The following is a 15,742-nucleotide window of genomic DNA, read 5'->3' as shown; positions in this document are numbered from 1 at the left end:
TGTACACTATTATAGTCTCTACAATGACCTGGATGCCATGTACACTATTATAGTCTCTAAAATGACCTGGATGCCATGTACACTATTATAGTCTCTAAAATGACCTGGATGCCATGTACACTATTATAGTCTGTAAAATGACCTGGATGCCATGTACACTATTATAGTCTCTAAAATGACATGGATGCCATGTACAGTATTATAGTATCTAAAATGACCTGGATGCCATGTACACTATTATAGTCTCTACAATGACCTGGATGCCATGTACACTATTATAGTCTCTAAAATGACATGGATGCCATGTACAGTATTATAGTCTCTAAAATGACCTGGATGACATGTACAGTATTATAGTCTCTAAAATGACATGGATGCCATGTACACTATTATAGTCTCTACAATGACATGGATGCCATGTACAGTATTATAGTCTGTAAAATGACATGGATAATAGTTACACTAATATAGTCTCTGAAATGACATGGATGACATGTACACTATTATAGTCTCTAAAATGACCTGGATGCCATGTACAGTATTATAGTCTCTAAAATGACATGGATAATAGTTACACTAATATAGTCTCTGAAATGGCCTGGATGCCATGTACAGTATTATAGTCTGTAAAATGACATGGATAATAGTTACACTAATATAGTCTCTGAAATGACATGGATGCCATGTACACTATTATAGTCTCTAAAATGACCTGGATGCCATGTACACTATTATAGTCTCTAAAATGACATGGATGCCATGTACAGTATTATAGTCTCTAAAATGACATGGATGCCATGTACACTATTATAGTCTCTACAATGACATGGATGCCATGTACAGTATTATAGTCTGTAAAATGACATGGATAATAGTTACACTAATATAGTCTCTGAAATGACATGGATGCCATGTACACTATTATAGTCTCTAAAATGACCTGGATGCCATGTACACTATTATAGTCTCTAAAATGACATGGATGCCATGTACACTATTATAGTCTCTAAAATGACATGGATGCCATGTACAGTATTATAGTCTCTAAAATGACCTGGATGCCATGTACACTATTATAGTCTCTAAAATGACATGGATGCCATGTACAGTATTATAGTCTCTAAAATGACCTGGATGCCATGTACACTATTATAGTCTCTAAAATGACCTGGATGCCATGTACACTATTATAGTCTCTAAAATGACATGGATGCCATGTACAGTATTATAGTCTCTAAAATGACATGGATGCCATGTACACTATTATAGTCTCTACAATGACATGGATGCCATGTACAGTATTATAGTCTGTAAAATGACATGGATAATAGTTACACTAATATAGTCTCTGAAATGACATGGATGACATGTACACTATTATAGTCTCTACAATGACATGGATGCCATGTACACTATTATAGTCTGTAAAATGACCTGGATGCCATGTACACTATTATAGTCTCTACAATGACCTGGATGCCATGTACACTATTATAGTCTCTAAAATGACCTGGATGCCATGTACACTATTATAGTCTCTAAAATGACCTGGATGCCATGTACACTATTATAGTCTGTAAAATGACCTGGATGCCATGTACACTATTATAGTCTCTAAAATGACATGGATGCCATGTACAGTATTATAGTCTCTAAAATGACCTGGATGCCATGTACACTATTATAGTCTCTACAATGACCTGGATGCCATGTACACTATTATAGTCTCTAAAATGACATGGATGCCATGTACAGTATTATAGTCTCTAAAATGACCTGGATGCCATGTACAGTATTATAGTCTCTAAAATGACATGGATGCCATGTACACTATTATAGTCTCTACAATGACATGGATGCCATGTACAGTATTATAGTCTCTAAAATGACCTGGATGCCATGTACACTATTATAGTCTCTAAAATGACATGGATGCCATGTACAGTATTATAGTCTCTAAAATGACCTGGATGCCATGTACACTATTATAGTCTCTACAATGACCTGGATGCCATGTACACTTTTATAGTCTCTAAAATGACATGGATGCCATGTACAGTATTATAGTCTCTAAAATGACCTGGATGCCATGTACAGTATTATAGTCTCTAAAATGACATGGATGCCATGTACACTATTATAGTCTCTACAATGACATGGATGCCATGTACAGTATTATAGTCTCTAAAATGACCTGGATGCCATGTACACTATTATAGTCTCTAAAATGACATGGATGCCATGTACAGTATTATAGTCTCTAAAATGACATGGATGCCATGTACACTATTATAGTCTCTACAATGACATGGATGCCATGTACAGTATTATAGTCTGTAAAATGACATGGATAATAGTTACACTAATATAGTCTCTGAAATGACATGGATGACATGTACACTATTATAGTCTCTACAATGACCTGGATGCCATGTACACTATTATAGTCTCTAAAATGACCTGGATGCCATGTACACTATTATAGTCTCTAAAATGACCTGGATGCCATGTACACTATTATAGTCTGTAAAATGACCTGGATGCCATGTACACTATTATAGTCTCTAAAATGACATGGATGCCATGTACAGTATTATAGTCTCTAAAATGACCTGGATGCCATGTACACTATTATAGTCTCTACAATGACCTGGATGCCATGTACACTATTATAGTCTCTAAAATGACATGGATGCCATGTACAGTATTATAGTCTCTAAAATGACCTGGATGCCATGTACAGTATTATAGTCTCTAAAATGACATGGATGCCATGTACACTATTATAGTCTCTACAATGACATGGATGCCATGTACAGTATTATAGTCTGTAAAATGACATGGATAATAGTTACACTAATATAGTCTCTGAAATGACATGGATGACATGTACACTATTATAGTCTCTAAAATGACCTGGATGCCATGTACAGTATTATAGTCTCTAAAATGACATGGATAATAGTTACACTAATATAGTCTCTGAAATGGCCTGGATGCCATGTACAGTATTATAGTCTGTAAAATGACATGGATAATAGTTACACTAATATAGTCTCTGAAATGACATGGATGCCATGTACACTATTATAGTCTGTAAAATGACCTGGATGCCATGTACACTATTATAGTCTCTAAAATGACATGGATGCCATGTACAGTATTATAGTCTCTAAAATGACCTGGATGCCATGTACACTATTATAGTCTCTACAATGACCTGGATGCCATGTACACTATTATAGTCTCTAAAATGACATGGATGCCATGTACAGTATTATAGTCTCTAAAATGACCTGGATGCCATGTACAGTATTATAGTCTCTAAAATGACATGGATGCCATGTACACTATTATAGTCTCTACAATGACATGGATGCCATGTACAGTATTATAGTCTCTAAAATGACCTGGATGCCATGTACACTATTATAGTCTCTAAAATGACATGGATGCCATGTACAGTATTATAGTCTCTAAAATGACATGGATGCCATGTACACTATTATAGTCTCTACAATGACATGGATGCCATGTACAGTATTATAGTCTGTAAAATGACATGGATAATAGTTACACTAATATAGTCTCTGAAATGACATGGATGACATGTACACTATTATAGTCTCTACAATGACATGGATGCCATGTACACTATTATAGTCTGTAAAATGACCTGGATGCCATGTACACTATTATAGTCTCTACAATGACCTGGATGCCATGTACACTATTATAGTCTCTAAAATGACCTGGATGCCATGTACACTATTATAGTCTCTAAAATGACCTGGATGCCATGTACACTATTATAGTCTGTAAAATGACCTGGATGCCATGTACACTATTATAGTCTCTAAAATGACATGGATGCCATGTACAGTATTATAGTCTCTAAAATGACCTGGATGCCATGTACACTATTATAGTCTCTACAATGACCTGGATGCCATGTACACTATTATAGTCTCTAAAATGACATGGATGCCATGTACAGTATTATAGTCTCTAAAATGACCTGGATGACATGTACAGTATTATAGTCTCTAAAATGACATGGATGCCATGTACACTATTATAGTCTCTACAATGACATGGATGCCATGTACAGTATTATAGTCTGTAAAATGACATGGATAATAGTTACACTAATATAGTCTCTGAAATGACATGGATGACATGTACACTATTATAGTCTCTAAAATGACCTGGATGCCATGTACAGTATTATAGTCTCTAAAATGACATGGATAATAGTTACACTAATATAGTCTCTGAAATGGCCTGGATGCCATGTACAGTATTATAGTCTGTAAAATGACATGGATAATAGTTACACTAATATAGTCTCTGAAATGACATGGATGCCATGTACACTATTATAGTCTGTAAAATTACCTGGATGCCATGTACACTATTATAGTCTCTAAAATGACATGGATGCCATGTACAGTATTATAGTCTCTAAAATGACATGGATGCCATGTACACTATTATAGTCTCTACAATGACATGGATGCCATGTACAGTATTATAGTCTGTAAAATGACATGGATAATAGTTACACTAATATAGTCTCTGAAATGACATGGATGCCATGTACACTATTATAGTCTCTAAAATGACCTGGATGCCATGTACACTATTATAGTCTCTAAAATGACATGGATGCCATGTACACTATTATAGTCTCTAAAATGACATGGATGCCATGTACAGTATTATAGTCTCTAAAATGACCTGGATGCCATGTACACTATTATAGTCTCTAAAATGACATGGATGCCATGTACAGTATTATAGTCTCTAAAATGACCTGGATGCCATGTACACTATTATAGTCTCTAAAATGACCTGGATGCCATGTACACTATTATAGTCTCTAAAATGACATGGATGCCATGTACAGTATTATAGTCTCTAAAATGACATGGATGCCATGTACACTATTATAGTCTCTACAATGACATGGATGCCATGTACAGTATTATAGTCTGTAAAATGACATGGATAATAGTTACACTAATATAGTCTCTGAAATGACATGGATGACATGTACACTATTATAGTCTCTACAATGACATGGATGCCATGTACACTATTATAGTCTGTAAAATGACCTGGATGCCATGTACACTATTATAGTCTCTACAATGACCTGGATGCCATGTACACTATTATAGTCTCTAAAATGACCTGGATGCCATGTACACTATTATAGTCTCTAAAATGACCTGGATGCCATGTACACTATTATAGTCTGTAAAATGACCTGGATGCCATGTACACTATTATAGTCTCTAAAATGACATGGATGCCATGTACAGTATTATAGTCTCTAAAATGACCTGGATGCCATGTACACTATTATAGTCTCTACAATGACCTGGATGCCATGTACACTATTATAGTCTCTAAAATGACATGGATGCCATGTACAGTATTATAGTCTCTAAAATGACCTGGATGCCATGTACAGTATTATAGTCTCTAAAATGACATGGATGCCATGTACACTATTATAGTCTCTACAATGACATGGATGCCATGTACAGTATTATAGTCTCTAAAATGACCTGGATGCCATGTACACTATTATAGTCTCTAAAATGACATGGATGCCATGTACAGTATTATAGTCTCTAAAATGACCTGGATGCCATGTACACTATTATAGTCTCTACAATGACCTGGATGCCATGTACACTTTTATAGTCTCTAAAATGACATGGATGCCATGTACAGTATTATAGTCTCTAAAATGACCTGGATGCCATGTACAGTATTATAGTCTCTAAAATGACATGGATGCCATGTACACTATTATAGTCTCTACAATGACATGGATGCCATGTACAGTATTATAGTCTCTAAAATGACCTGGATGCCATGTACACTATTATAGTCTCTAAAATGACATGGATGCCATGTACAGTATTATAGTCTCTAAAATGACATGGATGCCATGTACACTATTATAGTCTCTACAATGACATGGATGCCATGTACAGTATTATAGTCTGTAAAATGACATGGATAATAGTTACACTAATATAGTCTCTGAAATGACATGGATGACATGTACACTATTATAGTCTCTACAATGACATGGATGCCATGTACACTATTATAGTCTGTAAAATGACCTGGATGCCATGTACACTATTATAGTCTCTACAATGACCTGGATGCCATGTACACTATTATAGTCTCTAAAATGACCTGGATGCCATGTACACTATTATAGTCTCTAAAATGACCTGGATGCCATGTACACTATTATAGTCTGTAAAATGACCTGGATGCCATGTACACTATTATAGTCTCTAAAATGACATGGATGCCATGTACAGTATTATAGTCTCTAAAATGACCTGGATGCCATGTACACTATTATAGTCTCTACAATGACCTGGATGCCATGTACACTATTATAGTCTCTAAAATGACATGGATGCCATGTACAGTATTATAGTCTCTAAAATGACCTGGATGCCATGTACAGTATTATAGTCTCTAAAATGACATGGATGCCATGTACACTATTATAGTCTCTACAATGACATGGATGCCATGTACAGTATTATAGTCTGTAAAATGACATGGGTAATAGTTACACTAATATAGTCTCTGAAATGACATGGATGACATGTACACTATTATAGTCTCTAAAATGACCTGGATGCCATGTACAGTATTATAGTCTCTAAAATGACATGGATAATAGTTACACTAATATAGTCTCTGAAATGGCCTGGATGCCATGTACAGTATTATAGTCTGTAAAATGACATGGATAATAGTTACACTAATATAGTCTCTGAAATGACATGGATGCCATGTACACTATTATAGTCTGTAAAATGACCTGGATGCCATGTACACTATTATAGTCTCTAAAATGACATGGATGCCATGTACAGTATTATAGTCTCTAAAATGACATGGATGCCATGTACACTATTATAGTCTCTACAATGACATGGATGCCATGTACAGTATTATAGTCTGTAAAATGACATGGATAATAGTTACACTAATATAGTCTCTGAAATGACATGGATGCCATGTACACTATTATAGTCTCTAAAATGACCTGGATGCCATGTACACTATTATAGTCTCTAAAATGACCTGGATGCCATGTACACTATTATAGTCTCTAAAATGACATGGATGCCATGTACAGTATTATAGTCTCTAAAATGACCTGGATGCCATGTACACTATTATAGTCTCTAAAATGACATGGATGCCATGTACAGTATTATAGTCTCTAAAATGACCTGGATGCCATGTACACTATTATAGTCTCTAAAATGACCTGGATGCCATGTACACTATTATAGTCTCTAAAATGACATGGATGCCATGTACAGTATTATAGTCTCTAAAATGACATGGATGCCATGTACACTATTATAGTCTCTACAATGACATGGATGCCATGTACAGTATTATAGTCTGTAAAATGACATGGATAATAGTTACACTAATATAGTCTCTGAAATGACATGGATGACATGTACACTATTATAGTCTCTACAATGACATGGATGCCATGTACACTATTATAGTCTGTAAAATGACCTGGATGCCATGTACACTATTATAGTCTCTACAATGACCTGGATGCCATGTACACTATTATAGTCTCTAAAATGACCTGGATGCCATGTACACTATTATAGTCTCTAAAATGACCTGGATGCCATGTACACTATTATAGTCTGTAAAATGACCTGGATGCCATGTACACTATTATAGTCTCTAAAATGACATGGATGCCATGTACAGTATTATAGTCTCTAAAATGACCTGGATGCCATGTACACTATTATAGTCTCTACAATGACCTGGATGCCATGTACACTATTATAGTCTCTAAAATGACATGGATGCCATGTACAGTATTATAGTCTCTAAAATGACCTGGATGCCATGTACAGTATTATAGTCTCTAAAATGACATGGATGCCATGTACACTATTATAGTCTCTACAATGACATGGATGCCATGTACAGTATTATAGTCTCTAAAATGACCTGGATGCCATGTACACTATTATAGTCTCTAAAATGACATGGATGCCATGTACAGTATTATAGTCTCTAAAATGACCTGGATGCCATGTACAGTATTATAGTCTCTAAAATGACATGGATGCCATGTACACTATTATAGTCTCTACAATGACATGGATGCCATGTACAGTATTATAGTCTGTAAAATGACATGGGTAATAGTTACACTAATATAGTCTCTGAAATGACATGGATGACATGTACACTATTATAGTCTCTAAAATGACCTGGATGCCATGTACAGTATTATAGTCTCTAAAATGACATGGATAATAGTTACACTAATATAGTCTCTGAAATGGCCTGGATGCCATGTACAGTATTATAGTCTGTAAAATGACATGGATAATAGTTACACTAATATAGTCTCTGAAATGACATGGATGCCATGTACACTATTATAGTCTGTAAAATGACCTGGATGCCATGTACACTATTATAGTCTCTAAAATGACATGGATGCCATGTACAGTATTATAGTCTCTAAAATGACATGGATGCCATGTACACTATTATAGTCTCTACAATGACATGGATGCCATGTACAGTATTATAGTCTGTAAAATGACATGGATAATAGTTACACTAATATAGTCTCTGAAATGACATGGATGCCATGTACACTATTATAGTCTCTAAAATGACCTGGATGCCATGTACACTATTATAGTCTCTAAAATGACCTGGATGCCATGTACACTATTATAGTCTCTAAAATGACATGGATGCCATGTACAGTATTATAGTCTCTAAAATGACCTGGATGCCATGTACACTATTATAGTCTCTAAAATGACATGGATGCCATGTACAGTATTATAGTCTCTAAAATGACCTGGATGCCATGTACACTATTATAGTCTCTAAAATGACCTGGATGCCATGTACACTATTATAGTCTCTAAAATGACATGGATGCCATGTACAGTATTATAGTCTCTAAAATGACATGGATGCCATGTACACTATTATAGTCTCTACAATGACATGGATGCCATGTACAGTATTATAGTCTGTAAAATGACATGGATAATAGTTACACTAATATAGTCTCTGAAATGACATGGATGACATGTACACTATTATAGTCTCTACAATGACATGGATGCCATGTACACTATTATAGTCTGTAAAATGACCTGGATGCCATGTACACTATTATAGTCTCTACAATGACCTGGATGCCATGTACACTATTATAGTCTCTAAAATGACCTGGATGCCATGTACACTATTATAGTCTCTAAAATGACCTGGATGCCATGTACACTATTATAGTCTGTAAAATGACCTGGATGCCATGTACACTATTATAGTCTCTAAAATGACATGGATGCCATGTACAGTATTATAGTCTCTAAAATGACCTGGATGCCATGTACACTATTATAGTCTCTACAATGACCTGGATGCCATGTACACTATTATAGTCTCTAAAATGACATGGATGCCATGTACAGTATTATAGTCTCTAAAATGACCTGGATGCCATGTACAGTATTATAGTCTCTAAAATGACATGGATGCCATGTACACTATTATAGTCTCTACAATGACATGGATGCCATGTACAGTATTATAGTCTCTAAAATGACCTGGATGCCATGTACACTATTATAGTCTCTAAAATGACATGGATGCCATGTACAGTATTATAGTCTCTAAAATGACATGGATGCCATGTACACTATTATAGTCTCTACAATGACATGGATGCCATGTACAGTATTATAGTCTGTAAAATGACATGGATAATAGTTACACTAATATAGTCTCTGAAATGACATGGATGACATGTACACTATTATAGTCTCTACAATGACATGGATGCCATGTACACTATTATAGTCTGTAAAATGACCTGGATGCCATGTACACTATTATAGTCTCTACAATGACCTGGATGCCATGTACACTATTATAGTCTCTAAAATGACCTGGATGCCATGTACATTATTATAGTCTCTAAAATGACCTGGATGCCATGTACACTATTATAGTCTGTAAAATGACCTGGATGCCATGTACACTATTATAGTCTCTAAAATGACATGGATGCCATGTACAGTATTATAGTCTCTAAAATGACCTGGATGCCATGTACACTATTATAGTCTCTACAATGACCTGGATGCCATGTACACTATTATAGTCTCTAAAATGACATGGATGCCATGTACAGTATTATAGTCTCTAAAATGACCTGGATGCCATGTACAGTATTATAGTCTCTAAAATGACATGGATGCCATGTACACTATTATAGTCTCTACAATGACATGGATGCCATGTACAGTATTATAGTCTGTAAAATGACATGGATAATAGTTACACTAATATAGTCTCTGAAATGACATGGATGACATGTACACTATTATAGTCTCTAAAATGACCTGGATGCCATGTACAGTATTATAGTCTCTAAAATGACATGGATAATAGTTACACTAATATAGTCTCTGAAATGACCTGGATGCCATGTACAGTATTATAGTCTGTAAAATGACATGGATAATAGTTACACTAATATAGTCTCTGAAATGACATGGATGCCATGTACACTATTATAGTCTGTAAAATGACCTGGATGCCATGTACACTATTATAGTCTCTACAATATTTTTTTTTGCGAGGATCTTTTGCTCGTCATTTTCCGTTCAGAATGCATATTTATTTACTAAGAGATTATTATTATTATTATAATTATATTTTCACAGCGCACATTTGAAAATCCCAAACTCTAAAAACAATTGTAAAGGAGGCAACAAATTATTTGTGACATTGTGGTTACCATAAAGAATGTAAACAAGATGTAAACATGATGCTGTGTTTTTATTTACAGTAGTGATGGACAGCTGGAGGCATTTTGAAAACTTGTTTTTCACAATTTTACTGTAGTACTGTAGCAGGTATAGCTCATAATGCAAACAATGTTTCCTATTAGCCCGACTAAATCAAATCAAACTTTATTTGCCACATGCGCCGAATACAAGTGAAGACATTACTGTGAAATACAATTAAATATAAAAAAGACAAAACCAGATTTGGCAAATAAATACATACTTTTTTGTTGAACTTCCTCCTTGTGTCGGTGGCCCCTCCAGCTCTCTTAATTAGGCCCTCACCAACTCCCACAGTCAATGCTTTATACTACTCCTTACTATTCATAACAAGTGGAGCCAAGGTCTTAAGTTTTGATATCCACCTGGATTCAGCTGCTTTTCCCTGGAAGCTTTCATTTCCAGACCGGTAATGCACAGGGAGGTTGTAGGGTGGTTTTGAAAGTGTTTTTCCAGGTTGTTTTATTCAATTGTGTAGATGTGCTGTTTGAGGCGTGTCAAGACTGTGAGACTGGTTTCTCCTATATAAATGTTGTGACATATACAATGTTGGTGCTCTGAATGGTCATGAGTTGAGGAATAGGACTGGAGGTTTGTGCATGTGGATTTTGAATGTGTGGGAATTGTCTATCGTACTGTCGTTCTATAGGTGGTTTATTGGAATATTATGCATAGACTAAGAGTTCCCTTAGATTGTGGTTCCTGCAGCATGCTGATATACAGTAGGTCTGAATTCCTGGAGTGGGTATGTTGTGTTTGGATGAATGCGGTTTGAGTCTGGAATGAAGGGGTCTGTTTATGTTTGAGAAGGTTTTGATGAGGGGTATAATCTGTGGATCAGTATCTTTTGGGGGGATAGGAACAACGGGCCTGGGAAAGGTCTGAGGGTGGAGGACAGGGATAGGATGGGGGGATAGGGATACGTACCCTGAATCGGGAAAGGTTTAACAATAGATGTGGGCGTTTCGCCCAGGTCAGAAGTCAGTGCCTGGTCCAGAGTTCTGCAGGGAAAGTTATGGAGGTTAGGGTTAAGGTTAGGGTTATGGTTAGGGTTGGGGTTCGGGTTAAGGTTAGGGGGATCAGGCAATCTGTTCTGGGTGAGGCCTGCCAGTGTGTTAGGGTTGGGCGGATCAAGCATTCTGTTCTGGGTAAAGCCTGTTAGTGTGTTTGACTTTATATACCTCAATGACCGCTTTGAGCATCGCCTCTTCCCCAGTACACTAAAGAGGGTCTGTGTGGCTGAATGAAAGTCTTTCTGTTATGTACATAGTCTACAAAATCGAATGAGGAAATCGAATGAGTTGTGTTTTGACAATGCCAGTGAATGTGTGTTTTTGGGTGACAACTGTACTTGTGGAGTAGGGCGTGTGTCTGTGTCCTTGAAATATACTTTTGTTTGTAAAGAGACGTGTCAGTATCTGGGAAAAAAGGTTGTGTCCAAGAAGTTGATTGTATGTGGGTGAATGACATATTTAACTGTTATGGTCGGATGATGGTAATAGAGTATTTCAATGAATGTTGTGAAATGTACCAGATCATGTTCCCACACTCCGAAGATATCATCCAGGTATCGTCTATAAAACATGGGACGCAATGGGCATTTATCCAAGGCTGTCAACTCCCAGTCTGCCATATAAATATTATCATAGGTTGGGGCAAACTTCTTACCCATCGCCGTCCCAGTAGTGTTTATTATTGAATGGGAAATCATTGTTTCTTAATCCAAGTTCTAGAAGCTGTAGGAGGTGTGAGTCTGGTCTATCTGGATCTGGATATCTCCGGAGTGCAGATTTCACTGCTGCTAAACCTGACAAAATATCTATGTTGGTGTAGAGAGAATCTATATCTATAGTAAATAGGTGTGCATTTGCAAGGACTGGAATGTTGTGAAGCGTGTCTATGAAGTGGTATGTGTCCTTCAGTTAGCTACGGTGCCTTTGTGAGGTGGGATAGAGGAAGTAGTCAAAGAATTAGGCTGCTGACGAGGACACACTCCCACAGTCTGACACAATAGGTCTTCCCTTCGAGACCTCAAACGGGACTGTCCAGGTATCTGGTGCTTGATGGATCTTACTTAGGGATAGCCCCCTTTTTTCAATTTCCGCCTAAAATGACAAATTTACCAAATTGAACTGCCTCTAGCTCAGGCCCTGAAGCAAGGATATGCATATTCCTGGTACCATTTGAAAGGAAACACTTTGAAGTTTGTGGAAATGTGAATTGAATGTAGGAGAATACAACACAATAGATCTGGTAGAAGAAAATACAAAGAAAACACCTACCATGTTTTTTCTACCACCATCTTTGAAATGCAAGAGAAAGGTCCCAGTTCTAGCCATCACTCTGGTTTCCCACGGGGCGCCGATCCCTAAGAAGCTTTTAGGGAGGAGATAGACGAGTCTGTCTGGGTACGTTTGGTCCATCTAGATATTCCCTTTGTCTATGTGTAATGTATTTCTTTCCATAGTGGTCTGATATTATCTGTCTAATTTTTATTTGTGTCTGGATCTGTGTAGAGGCAGGGATAGGAGTATAGTGCTGTGTGTTAGAGAGTTGGTGGTGGGCTTCCTGTTGGTTGTCCATAATCATTATCTTTGAGCCTTTGTCTGCTGGTTTTATGGTTATATGTTTGTGTCTCCTTAATTTAGCTATGGCTTGTCTTTCTTCTACTGTGATATTCTGTTGTGAAGTTATGGTGGCGGTATGGAATTCTCTGATGATGTGTGTGTTGGTTTTAATGAGTTTCCTAATGGGTTCTGATATTGTCCGTGATTTTGGAGCTGTGAATGGTAGGGTTCGGTAGTCAGATGTATAGTCAAAGTGATCCAAAAGTTTCAGAGCTCTATGATACCTGTAGACGTCCCTCTAGAGGTCCCCATAGTCAGACTGCAGTGATGTGGGGATAAAAGTGAGTCCCCTCTCCAGCAGTCGAGTCTCAGCGAGTGATAGGTGAAATGTGGATGAAAGGTTAAGGATGTGTGTGTCTTGGTGGAGGGGCTGTGATGTATGCATACCCTCCCCCACTATTTTAGCTGTTCCATCCAATGTTTAAGTATTTTTGCCGCCGTATCTGATGTCCAATGTGTGTTGTCTTCCTCTGTGTGGAAATCTGAATGGTGGATTTCTAATAGGGGGTTGTAGTGTGTGGCGATGTGTGAATTTATATATTTCAACATGGTTTGTTGTTTCTCTGACAGTATTTTTTCTTGGTCAATTTTTTGGGGAAGCCTGGCTTCCCTTGGCATCCATGAATGAATACACGCCACTGCCGTAAAATTGCTGTCTCAGACGGGGCTTTGCTCAAACCCCTGCCCTGTGCAAGGTCCATGACAGGGGTTTGGGGGCAGCCCATGAGCCCGACAGGGACTCGGTATCCTTCTCCACGCAATCCGTAACTTACATTCACAAGATAATAAGCATAGGCCTATGAGGTTACTTCATTGGAAGTGTACATAAAACACCATGCCATTATGCACACAATTGTAAGTTAACCTTTCGTTTTGACAAATAGTCTGCTGGCCTAGCTGTTACTTTCTAAGGCAGGATTTACCAAACTCGGTCCTGCCACTTTATTCTCGAAATATAAATTTGGGGAGAGGTCGAAAAGCATTAAACATTCATGGCAATTTAGCCAGCTAGCTTGCTGTTGCTAGCTAATTTGTCCTGGGATAGAAACATTGGGTTGTTATTTTACCTGTTTCTAGTATCTCTCCTCCTTCAGGTTTCTTCTTCTTCTTTGGATTTTATATGGCAGTTGTCAACCAACTTTAAGGTGCATTACCACTACCGACTGGACTGGAGTGTGGACCTCAGTTTATCTTTCAATCACCCACGTGGGTATATGCTCCTAAAAAACAATGAGGAGATAGGAGGGGTGGAACTTGCAGCACGTCCAGCGTCATGTGACGCGAGCGGTGTGGTTAGCATGTTAGCCTACATTGGACGTGCCCTCGTGGAAATCTAATTAACATAATAAAAAATACCCACCATAGTCCGTCTGTTTAAACTAGAGATATCGTTTTTTTTTGTTGCATGGGCTGAGTCTCAATCCACCACAGCATCCACCGATATCGCCCTTCCGCATGTGTGGTGAAAGGTGCCAGAGCTAGAGGTGTTTGTCAGACCATGAGATATCCCGAAAATCGGACTTCTCACAAAATCCTATGTAGCTTCCGAACAGTTTGGCCTTCAAACTATTATGACCACTGTTTTGCTCTAGGACGCCCACAAGCCTCAGAAGACTCCTCTGAAGGTCCTGGTACCAGTTAAAAATAAAAGTGGATAAATACATGTAAAAGAATGTAAAATACATGATTCATGTTATTTCTTGTATCTCTCAGATATAGGACAGACACTTCAGAACAAACTTCCTTTAGATGTTTCTATTGTTCCATGTATTGAATCTGTTACTCAATGTCTTTCTATTGGCTTATAGCAGTAATGTCAAATTCAATGTTTCATCTAATAATTATTTTTAGATTATTTTTGATACCTTAAGGGGTCTTAAAATTCAAAATCAAATAGCTAAATAATCGTTGGTATGACCACTTTAAAATAATTCCATATGTTAGTTTAGAAACACACACCCCCTCCCAGCTTAGACAGGGTTTAGGGTTAAAGTACTGTCCTGCCCCCAAAAATATCCATGTACCACACCCATAGCCATTAATGTATTTTTTTTTCTCTTCACTTGGCCCTAATACTCTTCCATATATTGCGTTATTTATTGTGTTGGGAAGAAAAAAGTGCAATCGTTGCTCTTGAAAATGAAAGACTAGGGACTCAATTAAATCCAACCCGCATTGCCGTATTTAAGC

Source organism: Oncorhynchus mykiss, chromosome Y, assembly GCF_013265735.2.
Source record: "Oncorhynchus mykiss isolate Arlee chromosome Y, USDA_OmykA_1.1, whole genome shotgun sequence".
Taxonomy (NCBI): Eukaryota; Metazoa; Chordata; class Actinopteri; order Salmoniformes; family Salmonidae; genus Oncorhynchus; species Oncorhynchus mykiss.
This window is presented reverse-complemented; position numbering follows the sequence as displayed.